This window comes from Zonotrichia albicollis, chromosome 27, assembly GCF_047830755.1.
Source record: "Zonotrichia albicollis isolate bZonAlb1 chromosome 27, bZonAlb1.hap1, whole genome shotgun sequence".
Taxonomy (NCBI): domain Eukaryota; kingdom Metazoa; phylum Chordata; class Aves; order Passeriformes; family Passerellidae; genus Zonotrichia; species Zonotrichia albicollis.
The window spans coordinates 6845821-6860431 of record NC_133845.1 but is presented as its reverse complement, the minus strand read 5'-3'; positions in this window follow the sequence as shown (position 1 = coordinate 6860431).

Sequence of the window (14611 nt, the reverse complement as noted above, 5' to 3'; positions counted from 1 at the left end):
GTAGGGCAAGGGGGCAACACAGAGGAGTGAATGTGTTACAGATACATGTTATTGTCTCAGTTTGGAAAGACAGGTGTCTGCTAAGCAAGGCAGGAGCCTCCCCTGAAATGGAGAATGCAAACCCTCCCCACCGCTCTGAATTTTCAATTTCACCCCTTGCTATAAATTTTAAATTAAGGGGCTCTCAGGCAAAAAAATATGGGAGCAGGAAATAACAGTTCTTTGATAGGGAAGAAAATAAAATAAACAATGCAGTAAACCAAAACAACACTGACAGAGTCAGAACCCAACCTGACACCCTGTGGGTCAGGCTGTTGGCAGCAGTCCCATTGGAATTGTGGCTCAGCCCTCCTGCAGTGTCAGGGCTGGTTCTGCTGGAGCAAGGGGGTCCTGTAGAGAAGGATGGATTCTTCCTCTGAAGATCCAGTGGAAGAGGCAGCTGCTGTTCCTCTGGGGAATCCAGTGGAGAAGCCGTGCTGGTGTTCCAGAATCTCCAGGTTATATCCAGGTAGGAATGCTTGGCTGTTGTTCCAGAATCTCCAGATTATATCTGGGTAGGAATGCTTGGCTCCTCCCTCTGGGCTCACATCTCCCAATGGGATGCTGTAGTTCTTAACAGCAATACAGGGACATTCAATAGCTGTTATCAGCAGGTGTCCCACCCCCCGAGGGAGGATTGGATGTGGAAGAGATAAGGCAAACTGCCCACTTGACAAAAGACAACTGCCATACAGATGGTGATAGAATATATCTTGCCTTGCAATCTGGAACAATTATAATATTGGCTTTTTGCAAATAATGAAATGGATGCTATGTGTATAATGTTCAAGTAACTTTGCTATAAATATATAGTTTTTATTTCTGTTGTTAACTAAGCTTAGATAGCAGTGAAATAGTTGCTTTGTGTTAAAATGCCTGCTTGAATGGGATAACACCCAAAGAACACAGGATGAGTACACCTGTAAAAACTGCCAGCTCTCAGCACCTACTGTCTGGACCAAAGCCCCAACTGAAGGTGATAACAAGAATGGACTAAAACCACAGACAAGGAATGAGCATGATTTAAAAAGGCAGACCTGAGGAGGAGCCATGCTAAACAATTTTTAGAACATGTAAACTAGTTTGGAGAAAAGTTTAATATACATAACAGGTTACGACTGTGCAACAAGCTCATGGTATATAAAGGGTATATAAAGGGTGTTTCCAAACTAGCAGGTGTTCTCTTGGCTGTGTGGCTGTAACATTTTTGCTTTATTGTCTTTGTCTCCTATTGTTGTTCATTAAACTTTTACATTCTATCATGAGAGTGAACCTTGTTTTTCAAAAGGGGTGTCTGTGGGTACAGCATCCACAGCCCAGCCAGGATTTTCCCTGCAGAGCCACCAGCTCCTCTCCCAACAGAGCAGGGTCAGCAGAGTCCCCCAGGGTGCAGGATTTACCCATGGACAGCAGGAATTTAAGCCTTGATACCCCAGAAAGCTCTTCAAATCCCTTTACTCACCTGCACCTCCTTCATTTTCCCTTCCCATCCCCTGGTGGTGTCCGAGCTCAGCATCCTTCAGCTCATTTTAGATTGAGACCACACCAGGAATTTCCAGTTGCCAGCAGGTCCTGCAGGTTTCCAGGGCTGGGGAGCAGGACTGTGGCTGCTGTTTGTCCAGCAAGGTGAAGGCTGAGGGCAGGGAGGGGGAGCACAGGGAGTCAGGGCTTGGATCCACTTCCATAGGAACTCTCATTTTCTCCACCTTGCAGTCCCAAGCACCAGCATGTGAACCTGGCACCTCAGAGCCACCGAGTTCACAGAGGGCAGAACCCAAATCACTGACTTTTTCTGTATTTCCTTTTGCTTTTAAATCCCCCTCATTATTTTCAAGAGCAGACTGAAAACTTTGCCTGCTTAGACCAAATTTCCACAAGCATTTCCAGCCCCCTGTCCACGCTTTGAGGGGGCAGTAGAGTCCTTGTTGAGCTGCAGCACCGTGCCCCAACACATCTGCAAATGCTGAAAATGCTCTCCTTCACTCTGCCTGCGCATGTGAGCACAAAAGGCTCAAAACAAGGATCTGGTTTCTCCCCCCAGCCTTTGTAATACTGTTTTATCTCTTATATTTATTAATATAAACCAATTAAGACCTGCAGAGTGGCTCCAATCCTATGCAAAAGTATTTTCCTGAGTGATGGGGAGAGTTGTCCAAAGCCATGAGCTCCTGACACAGCCCCTCAGACCCCACTCAGACCTACATGGGGTGAGACACCCCCAAGAACTCAGTTAATGTCACTGGGTGAGTGATTCCCAAATCCAGATGAACACCCCAGGATCTGAGCTGCTCCTGGGTGGGATATTCAAAACTCAACCACTGAATAACAGCAGAGCCCTGATGGAAATACCATGGCTCACAGCAATGTCTGCTCCAGGGGCAGAATGGAAAGTCAGATTTTATTTCTAATGCGCTTCTGCTCTAATAACCACTTTTTTTTCCCCTCATTGCTTTTCATCTGAAAACACTAGTGTGCTGCACCAGCAGCAGCTGATCAAGACTTCACACGTCCTGCTCATTATCCCCTGCTTCACACGAGGGGAAACGAGGAGGATTTATAGCACCCAATTTCGCACAAGTGTTGCCCAAAGTGCAGTACCCGGCTGCCTGCTCTGGGAGAGCCACAGCTGTGCCGGGGCTGAGGCTGCAGAGGAGACGCTTTATGGGGGCAGATAAAATCTTTTATTAGACAACTGATCTAGCAGGGAGAGCAGACAGGTTTTAGGTGCACAGACCAGGCTGTCTGCACTACACAGTCCCCAGGCTGGCTCCACCTCCTCAGACCCCGAAGGTGCAGTGAACTAAACCAGTCCCCTTGGAAAAGCCTACAAGCTCCAGCACTGCCAAAGCCCAAAATTCAGCCTAAATCCTTCTTTGGCACCTCTGGCTCACCAAAAAAATCTCCATAATGTGACTTCTGTAATTTTTCCCTGTATCCCAATATTTTTTATTATTTAATATTTTAAAAATATTTAATAATATTACTTATTTTATTCATTTCGATTTTTAATTATTTTTCCTGCATCCCAATATTTTTATTTATTATTTTAAAATTTATTTATTATTATTATTAATACTATTTTATTTATTCTTTTAATTCTTTTTTATTATTTATTCTTCTTTTTCCCCCCTATATCCCATTATTTTTATTACTTATTCTCTGCTGCCTCCCTTTCTGTAGAACCCACCCTGCAGAAAGTGATGCTGATGGGCAGAGGACAGAGGGACAATTCAGTTCGGGTTCTGCAGCCCCAGGCAAGGAAGGCAGTGAGGAGATAGTGAGGCTGGAAATTTGGAATGGGCAGGCCCGTGGGCTGGCAATCCTGCAGTGACACCCACGGGCGCTTGGTCTGTGTCCCTGTGGGTGTTTGGGTGGCTGTGAATGATGAAGGGCCAGATGCACAAGGCTGAAATCATGTTCTTGTGCTTTCGTGTGTTTTTCCACTTCCATCACTTCCACCCCTGCCAATTCCCACCCAAAACACCCACAGCCCTGTCCCAGACATACCCCAGACCCACGGTCTCAGAAATAAAGTATGAGCTACCATGTGGGCTTTAAGCATTCTCCTCCTCTCCTCTCCTCTCCTCTCCTCTCCTCTCCTCTCCTCTCCTCTCCTCTCCTCTCCTCTCCTCTCCTCTCCTCTCCTCTCCTCTCCTCTCCTCTCCTCTCCTCTCCTCTCCTCTCCTCTCCTCTCCTCTCCTCTCCTCTCCTCTCATTCCACTGAGGAACATCCCTTTGCCTCCCCAATTATACCACATCAACCACATCACAAAGACCTCTCTTTTTTTCTCAGAAAAAATTACAAAAAAGGGTTGATCCTGCCGGGAATTCGTAGTAATTGTAGTAACCTGATAACAATTTCTAGCAATTAGCACAATACTAATTCACTCATTTACTGAGTAATGTTTTGTCTGTGTTTATGGGGGCTGTGCCGAGTGTAAATATCTTACTCACTGTGGTGGCTAATGAAAATTTAGTAAGAGGCTTTTTCTTTTTTTTTTTCAAATGTTTATTCATTTTAAGCTATTCTTGGTAATCACGTGTGAATAAGGAGTAATTGCTTGACTTTAGGATGGTAATTAGGAAGTACTAAGTCATTGTTTTCTTCTCGAGAGCGGATGGTTTGTTTAAATGTGCATCTGCTCTCGCAGCACTAACTCAACCTGCCAGCCCCTCATCCAGAGGGGAGATTCCCGGGGTGCTGGGCTGGTGCAGCCGGGGTCTCTCTCCTCTCCAAACGGGAGTTTCCCGGGATGCTGGTGATAAAAACGACAGCAGGCTCCCGGTACTAAAGTGATTTCAGCATTTATTACAATAAAAAGAAAGGCCTAAAGCAAGGGGCCCCATGGGCCGAGCAGGAGCGTTCCTGTCGAGGATGCTGCAGCGCCAGCACTGGGGCGATGGCCCCGATGTTCCAGGTGGAGCAGCACACATTCAGTGGGTCAGAAGCCCCTTTTTATCCTGTTTTTTTTTTGTCCCTTTAGATTGGTTTCTTTGGATTGGTCCAATCTTGGATTGGTTTCTTTTGGGATCCTTCATTTGCATGAAGGTTTAAGGCACTTGATTGGCCCATTACAGTTCTGTCCAGTATGGCTCGTTTTACTTGGGGGAGGTCCCAGATTCTTCCCGGACAGGTCCCCAAGCTGGTAAAAATGAGAGCAGGCTCCCAGTACTAAAGTGATTTCAGCATTTACTATAAAAAAATAAAGGCCTGAAGCAAGGGGGCCCAGACTGAGCAGGAGTGTTCCCCCAAGGATGCTGCACCCCTGGCGCTGGGGCTGCTCAGCAGTGATGGCCCTGATGATGTTCCAGGGGAGCAGCACACCTTTCCTGGGTCAGGAGCTCCTTTTTATCCTGTTTTTTGTCCCTTTGGATTGGTTTCTGTTTGGATCCTTCATTTGCATGAAGGTTTAAGGCACTTGATTGGCCCATTACAGTTCTGTCCAGGCCGGCTCGTTTTACTTGGGGGAAGTTCCAGGTTCTTCCCGGACAGGTCCCCAAGCTGTTAAAAATGAGAGCAGGCTCCCAGTACTAAAGTGATTTCAGCAGTTACTATAAGAAAAATAAAGGCCTGAAGCAAGGGGGCCCAGGCTGAACAGGAGCGTTCCCACCGAGGATGCTGCAGCGCTGGCTCTGGGGCTGCTCAGCAGTGATGGCCCCAATGTTCCCCGATGCTCCACAGCTTCCCTGGGTCAGGAGCCTATTTTTTATGCTGTTTTTTGTCCCTCTGGATTGGTTTCTGTTTGGATCCTTCATTTGCATGAAGGTTTAAGACGCTTGAATGGCCATTACAGTTCTGCCCAGGCTGGCTCGTGGTGCACTTTACTGAGGTGTGTGATGGTACCTTGAGTACCTGATTTCTTACAACTACCCTTTAACCCCTTTTACCATAATCAAACTAACAATACATGCTTAACAATTATCAACTATTTTACAACAGTTTCTAGCCTATTTTTAACACTGGGCTGGAGCAGCTGGGGGTCTCTCTCCTCTCCAAACGGTATTTTCCCGGGATTTCTAGGCTAGAGCAACCCGGGGTCTCTCTCCAAAGGGGATTTTCCTGGGATTTCTGGGCTGGACAGCCGGGGGTCGGGCTGAGCACATCCCGAGGTGTCCGGGTGGAGCTGCACCGCTCCATCCGCGTTGTTGTGAGGCTCCCTCGGATCCCGGCGGCTCCGGTGGCAGAGTGGATCCATCAGCATGCAGGGCAGGATTTGCATCCGCTAATCAGAGCCAGATCCTGGGAAACAACTTCCAATAAAAGAATCCCATTACAAAGCAACCAGCTGTGAAATACTGTACCTGTGTCGCACCCTGCAAACCCGCAGCCTTCTCGCTCCCTGCCAAGGAGGTGGGAGCATCTGCTGAGCGTGGAGATGGGGAAGGAATGGGCAGGGAATGAAATAAAAATGGGATTGATATGCACGAGCAGGGCTTGTCTGGGGAGCCTGCAGCGCTCCATCCTCTCGGGACCAGAGGGATGCTCAGGGGAAACTGAAGCAAAATGTAATTTTTTTTTTCCCCAAAGACCCCCCAAATCAGCTAGAAAATACTTATCCAGCCAGAAAATACTCATCCATGCAGAAAAGACCTGTCCCTCCTCAGCATTAACCACCAGACTGGGATGTTCCAGCTTGGCCAAGCTGAGTCACAGCTCAACCACCTGGAAGCATCTGGAGCCAGCCCCACCCTGCAGCTGTTTCTCCAAGCACAGCCTAACCCAGAGGGAAACGAGGCCAGCTGATGGGAATTCAGGGCTAATCCACAAGGTGCCTCGGTTTCCCCCTCTAATATATGGTAGGGATAATTCATGCTATTAATATATGGTATAAAAGATTGTAAAAATCCAAAATTATGTCTCTGCCCACTTCGGCCCGAGAGCAGCTGTCTATTCAGATTACAATGAATTCCCGGACACAAGCTAAGATAACAATCGACGCCTTAATGTAAGAACAGAAGCTTCCAGGGCAATGATCACCGGTATCCCGAAATTTGGACACCTTTGCCTCAGACACAATAAACTGTGTTATAAATGATCCAATCGAGAGCCAAACTTATAAGAAAATTTAGCAAAGATTTATTAATTTGTCCGCGAGACGGAATTTTGATCGTCAAAAACCACCACAGCCAAGGGCAGCGTCGAGCCCGGGATCGGCGCTGGGTGAACACAGATCTGACCCCCAGTGTCAGAGTCTCCCCTGTTCACAAATGCTGCTTTGCACAGGGAGCTCTTATACAGTTTATTCCACCTGAGGCAGAGATGACCGAATGTTCTTTGTGTCCCTTCACATGCAGAACCGGGGCTATTCATGTGCAGAGTTAGACAAAATCCAATCCAGGTGTCTAGATGATGTCAGAGATCTTCGAGGAAGTCGGTATTCACATGTAACAGGGTGGTGCCCGCCAATCATCATGGTAGATATAATCTTCGAGGTGATAATCACTCTTGAGTGGTCCTGGCACTCAGGGAAGTCGGTGAACATCACCCAGGAAGTTTCCATTCTTACGTTAAAGAATCCGATGTTATCTTAACATCATCCAGGACCTGGATGAATAAGAATTAGGCACTGCTCCTGGCTGGGATGGTCAAAAGACATAGTTTGGATCTTACAATATTTTATACATTAATAGTATGAATTATCTCTATCATATACTACAACTGTATAAAACCGCGCTGCAAGAAGCAGCATTCACGAACGGGGGAGACTCTGACACTCGAGGGGTTGGGTCCAGGTTCACCCAGCGCCGACCCCGGGCTTGAAGCTGTCTCTTCGGCTGTGGTGGTCTTGGAGACCGAAATTTGGTCATGCATATAGATTAATAAATCTTTCTGAAAGTTTTGATAATTTGGCTCACAATTGATCATTTATAACACCCTTTGCAAACTGGTGTTAATTGTTGGTGCTCCTTTGGGAAGAGCATGGGGATCTCCCGGGGAGGGACCAGGCTCCCGCAGCAGGTGGCTGTGGGGATGCTGGGCACGGCAGTCGTTTCCAGGCAGTTCAGACTCGAGCACTGGACACGATCTTTAAAACACCGAGTGATTTTTAAGTGCTTCTCTGAGAGCATTTACAGGGCCCTGATTTACTGAGTGCTCAGAGCAGCCTGTTCTCATTGGAAAACAGGGCTCGGGATGCAGCCAAGCATCCAGAAACACAAGCCTTGCACTCTTTTAATCTCTGCCTTTCTCAGCTTTCCTGTCTTTGAAAGGGGGATTACCTGGACACATTCCCAAATATTCCCACAGCCACTGCTGAACAATCTGCACCCACTGCAAGAACAGGCAGGAGCCCAGAAACTCCCGCAGAAAGGGAAGGAGGGATAGGGATAGGGAAGATGTGTGCTGGTGTTTTACAAACAATCCCATGGGTGACGGCAGGGTTGAATGGCTTTGAAATGGGGCTGAATGTTTCCACTTCAAGCAGCAGGCTTGTTACAGAGCCCTGACAGCCTGGCTCCTGGATCAGACACGGGTCTGCACAAGCCAGAACTCCTGAACTTTGGAGGAAAATGACAAGTTTAAGGGAGGATTGTCACCCTGTTCTTCTAAAGTTTTTCTAAGCCTTCTGATGTTTACATTTTTGTAATGGAGTTTCTCACACACTTGCCATGTAAATAATGATTGCTTTGCATTCCTTTCTGGAAGAAGAGAGAATTGATGGACTCTTGGTTTGATCAGTGTGGTTGGAGAAGTGGCAATTTCATCCTCCAATCCATGGTCACTTTTGGAATTCTATAAATATCCAGGTCTGGAAATAAACGTGCCTTTTTTGCCTTGGACATCCCAGCATGTGAGTGTCGTTCATTTTGTATCCTGTTGTGACAGGGGATGTGGGGTAGGTGGTCTGGGGAGGCTGAACCTCCCATAGCTCAGCCAGTGGGGAATGGAAGAGGGAAACATAGGCTGGGAATTAGGATAAAAGGGAGGCTGCATTCTCCAAAACCTCAAGAGAGAAAATCCCGCAGGTGTGCCCTGGTGGATGCTCTCCCTTTATTCCAATAAAGTTGAAGGCCTCCTCTGTCTCCCTTAAGGCTTTTCCCATGGGATTTTCCACATAGTCCCTCCTTCTCTGCTCCATCCCAATGGGACAGCAAATATGGGCAGTGTCTCTGAAGGTGCTGGGAGCACCAAAACTCAGGAGAAAGCCAGGGCTGTCATCAAAAAGGGTGCCATGGAAGAGGACAAGGAACTGGCTGATGAAGGTGGTCTGCAGGTCCATCCATGGGTGTTACTGTTAGTAATGTGGTGGTTGACTCTCACAAGTAAGGGGTGAATGTTAAGTATATGCTAAGAGAAGTTTTGTAGATGTATAGTTATGCTTCCCCCTTCCCTTTGCATTGTTATCAGGGGCTGGCATGGATTTGGGGCATTTGGGAGGGCTGGCTCATTACTATGAAGCACCTGCCCTCCAACCAAGGTGTCAGGAAGTGATCTCCACCATGGACAGCGAAGAAGGACTTGACAGACACAACTTTGGGAGGGGCTGGAGGTGTAAAGGGCAGGGCCTCCCTTCTGTAGACGAGCACATGGTGACTGAATCCTTTGCTCCCAGTGCTGTACTCCTTTCTTTATTCAGTCTGCTCTTGTATTTTTTATAAGGTTTTAATAAACCTTTTACATTCTTTGAAAGTGAGTATCATTTCTCACAACGGGGTACAGAGGTTCCTGGGCAGTGTTCCATACCCCACTGTACCTACACCACACATCCCTGGAAGCCAGGGAGGCAAGGAGAAGTTCCAACACCCTTGAGAGAACCTGGGGGTCTGAACCATCTCCTTATCACCACACCCAGCCCAGCAGCCTTATGTTCCATCCCTCAGCCCAGCTCCTCACAGTGACCATTGGTGTTTCCACATTCCCAGCCCTTCCCAAGTCTCCCTTTCCTCCCACACCACTCCCGATGCTTTTGCCTTGCTTAGAGTGGCCACAGTGAGGGGGCCACACAAGCAGCCCCCAAAATCACCACTGTGAGACCTGGACAGGCCAGAGAGCTTCTGTGTCCGTACAAAACCAAAGCATCACCCAGGAACTCCAAAGCAGAGCCCAGGAGAGACCAAAAGAGATGACTCCAAAGGCGCCTTCTCCAAGACATTTCAGCACAAAATTTCCATGGGATTGCCCTTGGCTAAACAAAAACGCCCTTTGCCCCCTCCTCCCACCGCTCCGGTCGGGGCTGGTGCCGAGGAGCTGCTGCAGGAGGGAGAGGCAGATCCAGGGCACCTCGATAAATCCCTGCAGGGCTCACGTCCAGCTCCTGCTTCCCAGAGATAAAAGGGAAGCGGCGCCGCTGCGAGGCGCGGACTCGGGGCTAATCTCCTCCCGCTCCGTGTCACGGGAGCCAAGACCAGCCAGGGGAGGGAGGAGGGAGGGATGGGGCTGTCAGCATCCCAAAACGTTCCAGGGAAATCAGCCCCAAGCAGCTGCTTGAGGAAGGAGCAGCGCCTCTTGTTTATTTTACACGGGGAGCTGGAAAGCATTTTTCTATCTTGAAGTGGAAAATTAATCCTGCAGAAGGGCCCTGGGGGGTGCGGATATTATTTAGGTGCTTTGAGATCTATCCTAAGGTGTGATGAGGCTCTGACAGGTCCCACGATGGGAATCCAGGAGGGCAGAGAAGAGCCTGGCAAAATTGCAGATGCTGGAGGAAAATCACTCGAGGGGCCAGAAAAAAGGGAGCTGTAATGACATCCAAGAGCTTCAGAGGGAGGAGAGGCTGGGCAGGGAAAGAAAGCGAGCAGTTGCTGCAGGACGTTGGTGCCAGACACATTCAGATCAAAATTAGGCTGAATTTTTAGCAGGGAGGATGATTAACCCTGGGAATAAATTATCAAGCAAAATGGGAAATACTCCACCTCTTGATGTGTGTGGATAAAACCCAGGTGCCTTTGGGAAGGATGAGCTTTAATGGAGCCCAGAGCTCCCTCTGGACAGAAGCGGGAGAGCCAGGCTTGTTCCCTTCAGACCCTGCCAGTCCATAAAAAATGATTGCTCCCCTCTGCCCTGGGAAAGGACTGACCCATCTGCCTTTGGAGAGGGCTGTGAGACACTAAGGAATTGCCAGGTGCCAAATGGTTTCTTTTTTTTGCAGTAATAAAAAGGAATTTAATTGTCGAGGCCAAATGAAAGACCCCGCCAAGGCCGCTGTCGGTCCAGCAGCACAATAAAATCATGGCTCTCATCAAACAACAAATGAAGGAAACTTCCACTTTCATTTTGGTTTTTAATTTTTCTTCCCCTCCACACCTGAGAGTGTTTTCTTTAATCTCATGCCTAGTTTCTAGGCTCTGTTATATTAACACCCCTCAGCTCTGATGGTGTTTGATCTCAGCCTTGGGATGCTCAGAGCCCCTTTCAGGGCACTTTGGGGGTACAGTGGCACAGGGCAGGGGTGGCAGGTGGGCTGTTATTTCTGCTCAGTGACTTCCAATTTAAATTCCCTGCAAAGTGCCCTGATTATTATCTAGGTGCCATTTTAATCCTCAAGAAGACAGGGCAGGTTGGTGGCTGCAGGCTGTCTTTGCTGATGTGGCTGGGGTGGGGTGAAAACCAGCAACAGCCCAAAGAAGGGTGGAGAAGAGGGTGGGAAATCAGCAGAGCTGGGTTTTGCTCTTCCCTACACCCTTTTGTCCCCAAGTGGCAGCACAGCAGTAGGAATGAGCAGTGAACCTGCCCAACATCCCAGCTCCATCCCTCATCTGGGTGAGTCGATGCTGGTGACCACGAGATGCTTCCAAAATTGCCATGATCCCTTCAAATTAGGGGCTTGACCTGTGGCCACACCAAATAAATTCATGTAGTTTATCTATAGGGCCAATATTTAAATGTCATTCAGAAAATTTGGGATTTATCACTCCCCTTCCCACTCCCATGCTCACAATCCATTGGGAGTACATGAAGCAGGTGAATCCTCACCCAGAAAATCAGTTTCTCCACCTGAAAATGGATTTGCTATTTAACCCAACCCAGTCAGGAAGGAAAAAAAAAACCCAAATAAAACTGAGACAAGGTGGAGCTTTGCCTCTCAGGCTCCATCTCAGGGAGAATTTGGAGCATTTCCGATCAAAGGCAGCCCCGCAGGGACCGCTCGGGGTGCAGCGGGAGCCGATTCCCGGCTCAGCGCAGGGACGGCTCCCCAGGGACCCCGAGGCAGAGCTTTGAGCAGAGCTTAGAGCCTCTTCCCCTCGCAAAAAGCCTTTCCCAGTGTGAGCTTTGGTCTGCGGCACAGGAAACACGAGGGATATTTTGGGACCGGTCTTGTTCTCCTGCCGCCTTTCTTCTCCTGCCTCCTGCTGCTGCCTCTCGTGTTTTGATCTCTCTCCTCTCCCTCTTCCTTCATGTCTCTCCTTTGGAGGTGATATGCAGCTCCCTTTTCTCCTGCTGTGGCCGCGTCCCACTCTCCAAATCCATGAGACGTGTGGCAGTTTGGACCATCCTCCCCGGGGCTTTGAAAGCCATAATATCTCTGGGATGAGTGAAGCAGGAATGCCAAATATTCAGCATATCCTGCCCCCCTCAGCACCCTCTGAATCCATTCACCCATCCCTAAAATTTTTTGGCATCATTATTTACACAGTTGCTTCCAAGGACTTTGAAAAGGGGTCACAGAGCCCAGAATGAAGACATAAGAGAAGGAGAGCAGGGATGGATGGGATCTTGGGAATGAGGAATTGTTCCCTGGGAGGGTGGGCAGGCCCTGGCACAGGATGCCCAGAGCAGCTGGGGCTGCCCCGGATCCCTGGCAGTGCCCAAGGCCAGGCTGGATGGGGCTGGGAGCAGCCTGGGACAGTGGGAGGCGTCTCTGCCATGGCAGGATATGGGATGAAATGAGCTTTAAGGTCGCTTCCACCCCAAACCCTTCTAGGGTTCTGTAATTATATTTGAGTTGCAACAATTCTGGGTTGATAATGAGCACTGATGGATAAATACACTCCAGAAAGGGGCATCAGCTCCATTCCCTTTGCCTCCCCACCACAGGCCAGGCCAGAGGCAGAGGCTGTGGGGTCCATCCAGGTGCTGGGATGCTCCAGGAGCCCCAGGATCTGCTCAGCTCCCAGCACAGCTCGAGTGTCACCGGCAGCGGAGCCGCGCACCCTGCAAGGAGCTGAGCTGTTTACTGGAGCAGTAATGAGATAATCAAGGAATCATTTAGGCTCCTCTGCAAGTGGATAAGTGCCTCTGGCAGATTTTCCTCACATCCACCCCACACAGACCTGGTCCATGGGCTTCCCAAGGCCTGGTTGGACATCTCCCAAAAAGGGCATGGAGGTGTAGAGTTGGTGTTGGGATTGAGGTGCATTTTCCATCTCCAGAGTGAAGAAAGAAACTCCTCATGGCTTATCCATGTTCCTAACATGTCTTATCCACGCTCCTAACATGTCTTATCCATGTTCCTAAAGCCACCCATGCCATTTCCCCTGCTCATTTCCCTACATGGAATTTGCAGAGCAATGCACAGCACTGGGGAAACTGAGGCACGGAGATTGAGGGAATTACACCTGGTAGCAGAGCTGGAATAAACCTCCACTTCAAGACCCACTTCTTTTGGGTCTTGATCCCAAGCTGCAACCCCCTCACCACCCAACTGACCCTCTTCCACATAGCCCTGGTCCAAGGGCCATCCCAAGCCCTGGTTGGGCATCTCCCAACCAGGGAGTGGAGGTGTAGAGTTGGTGTTGGGATTGAGGCACATTTTCCATCTCCAGAGTGAAACAAGAAATTCCTGGTGTCTAATCCATATTCCTAAAGCCACCCATGCCATTTCCCCTGCTCATTTCCCTACATGGAAATTGCAGAGCAATGCACAGCACTGGGGAAACTGAGGCATGGAGATTGAGGGAATTACACCTGGTAGCAGAGCTGGAATAAACTCCCACTTCTTTTGGGTCTTCTTTTTTGGATCCCAAGCTGCAACCCCCTCACCACCCAACTGACCCTCTTCCACTGACCCTTCCCTCTTGTCTTTTCCAGGGTCTGGCCAAATCCCCGCTCCCAGGAAGGGCCACAGCCCCTGCCAGGATTCCCCGCTCGGGGGGCTGGTGAGGAACATCTCCAGGCACATATGGCAGCCTGACTTCTCTGAGCACATTTTCAGGGCAAACTCCTCATCCCACTGCTCGCTTGCCTGAAAATAGAAAGCTGAATTTGGGATGAAATGCGTTGCTGTTGGCTGGGGAAGCGGCAGGCGGTTACAAAGGAGGGGTTGCCAGGAATATTTTTCACCCAAAAGTAAAAAAAAAAAAAAAAAAGACAGAAAAGCAAGAGAAAAGGGGTTTTTTTTAAAAAAAAAGAAAGAGGAGAAAATGTTGTTTATGATTGGGGTTTGGGAGGATCATTTTGGAAAAGCTGTTCCTTTGCAGAGAAATGAAGGGAAAAGGGGGATTTGGGAGAGCAGTGGGTGATGTAAAGAGGTGACACATCCATATGGAAGAAGCAGAGGCAGCTCCATGGTTTTACCTTTCTAGATCATTCCATGTTCAGCCCATCTCCTCTCCAAGTCATATCTTCTACCTGTGGGCATTCCCAAAGTCCTGGCCTTGGTGGCAGGTGACCTCAGAGGGTGGCATGTCCCCTTTGGGGATGCCTTTGTCCAGCTGGGGCCACACAGGAGCAGCCTCTCCGTGAGTCACTATAGCAGGACTGAGAGAGTATATTTAATACAAAATATGGAAATTCCCATTTGCATGGAGGATTTCGTGATATTTGTCAATGTTTCAATGAAACTCGTGGTACAAGCCGGGAATTTTCCAACACTGAGCAAGGAACGTCTGCCAAGAAAATTCATTTACTCTTGAGCAAAACTTCGCATTTCCTCTAATCTTGGCCATTCTCACTCACTGTAAATGTGGTGGCAAAGCCTTTTTGGGGTAAAACCAAGGGAAACAGCAAACCAGACCTTGCCAAAGGGCCATGGGAGCTCATCCATCCTGGATTAGGGCTCAGGGTGCTTTGGCCTTGGGCAGAGACATCCCTGGAAGTGAAGGGCATCCATCCTGCAGATCTGATGTCCCAGTGTTGCCCCAAGCCTTGGAGCTCCTGGATAATTTCCCCCACCCTAAGCACATGGCTGGGCAC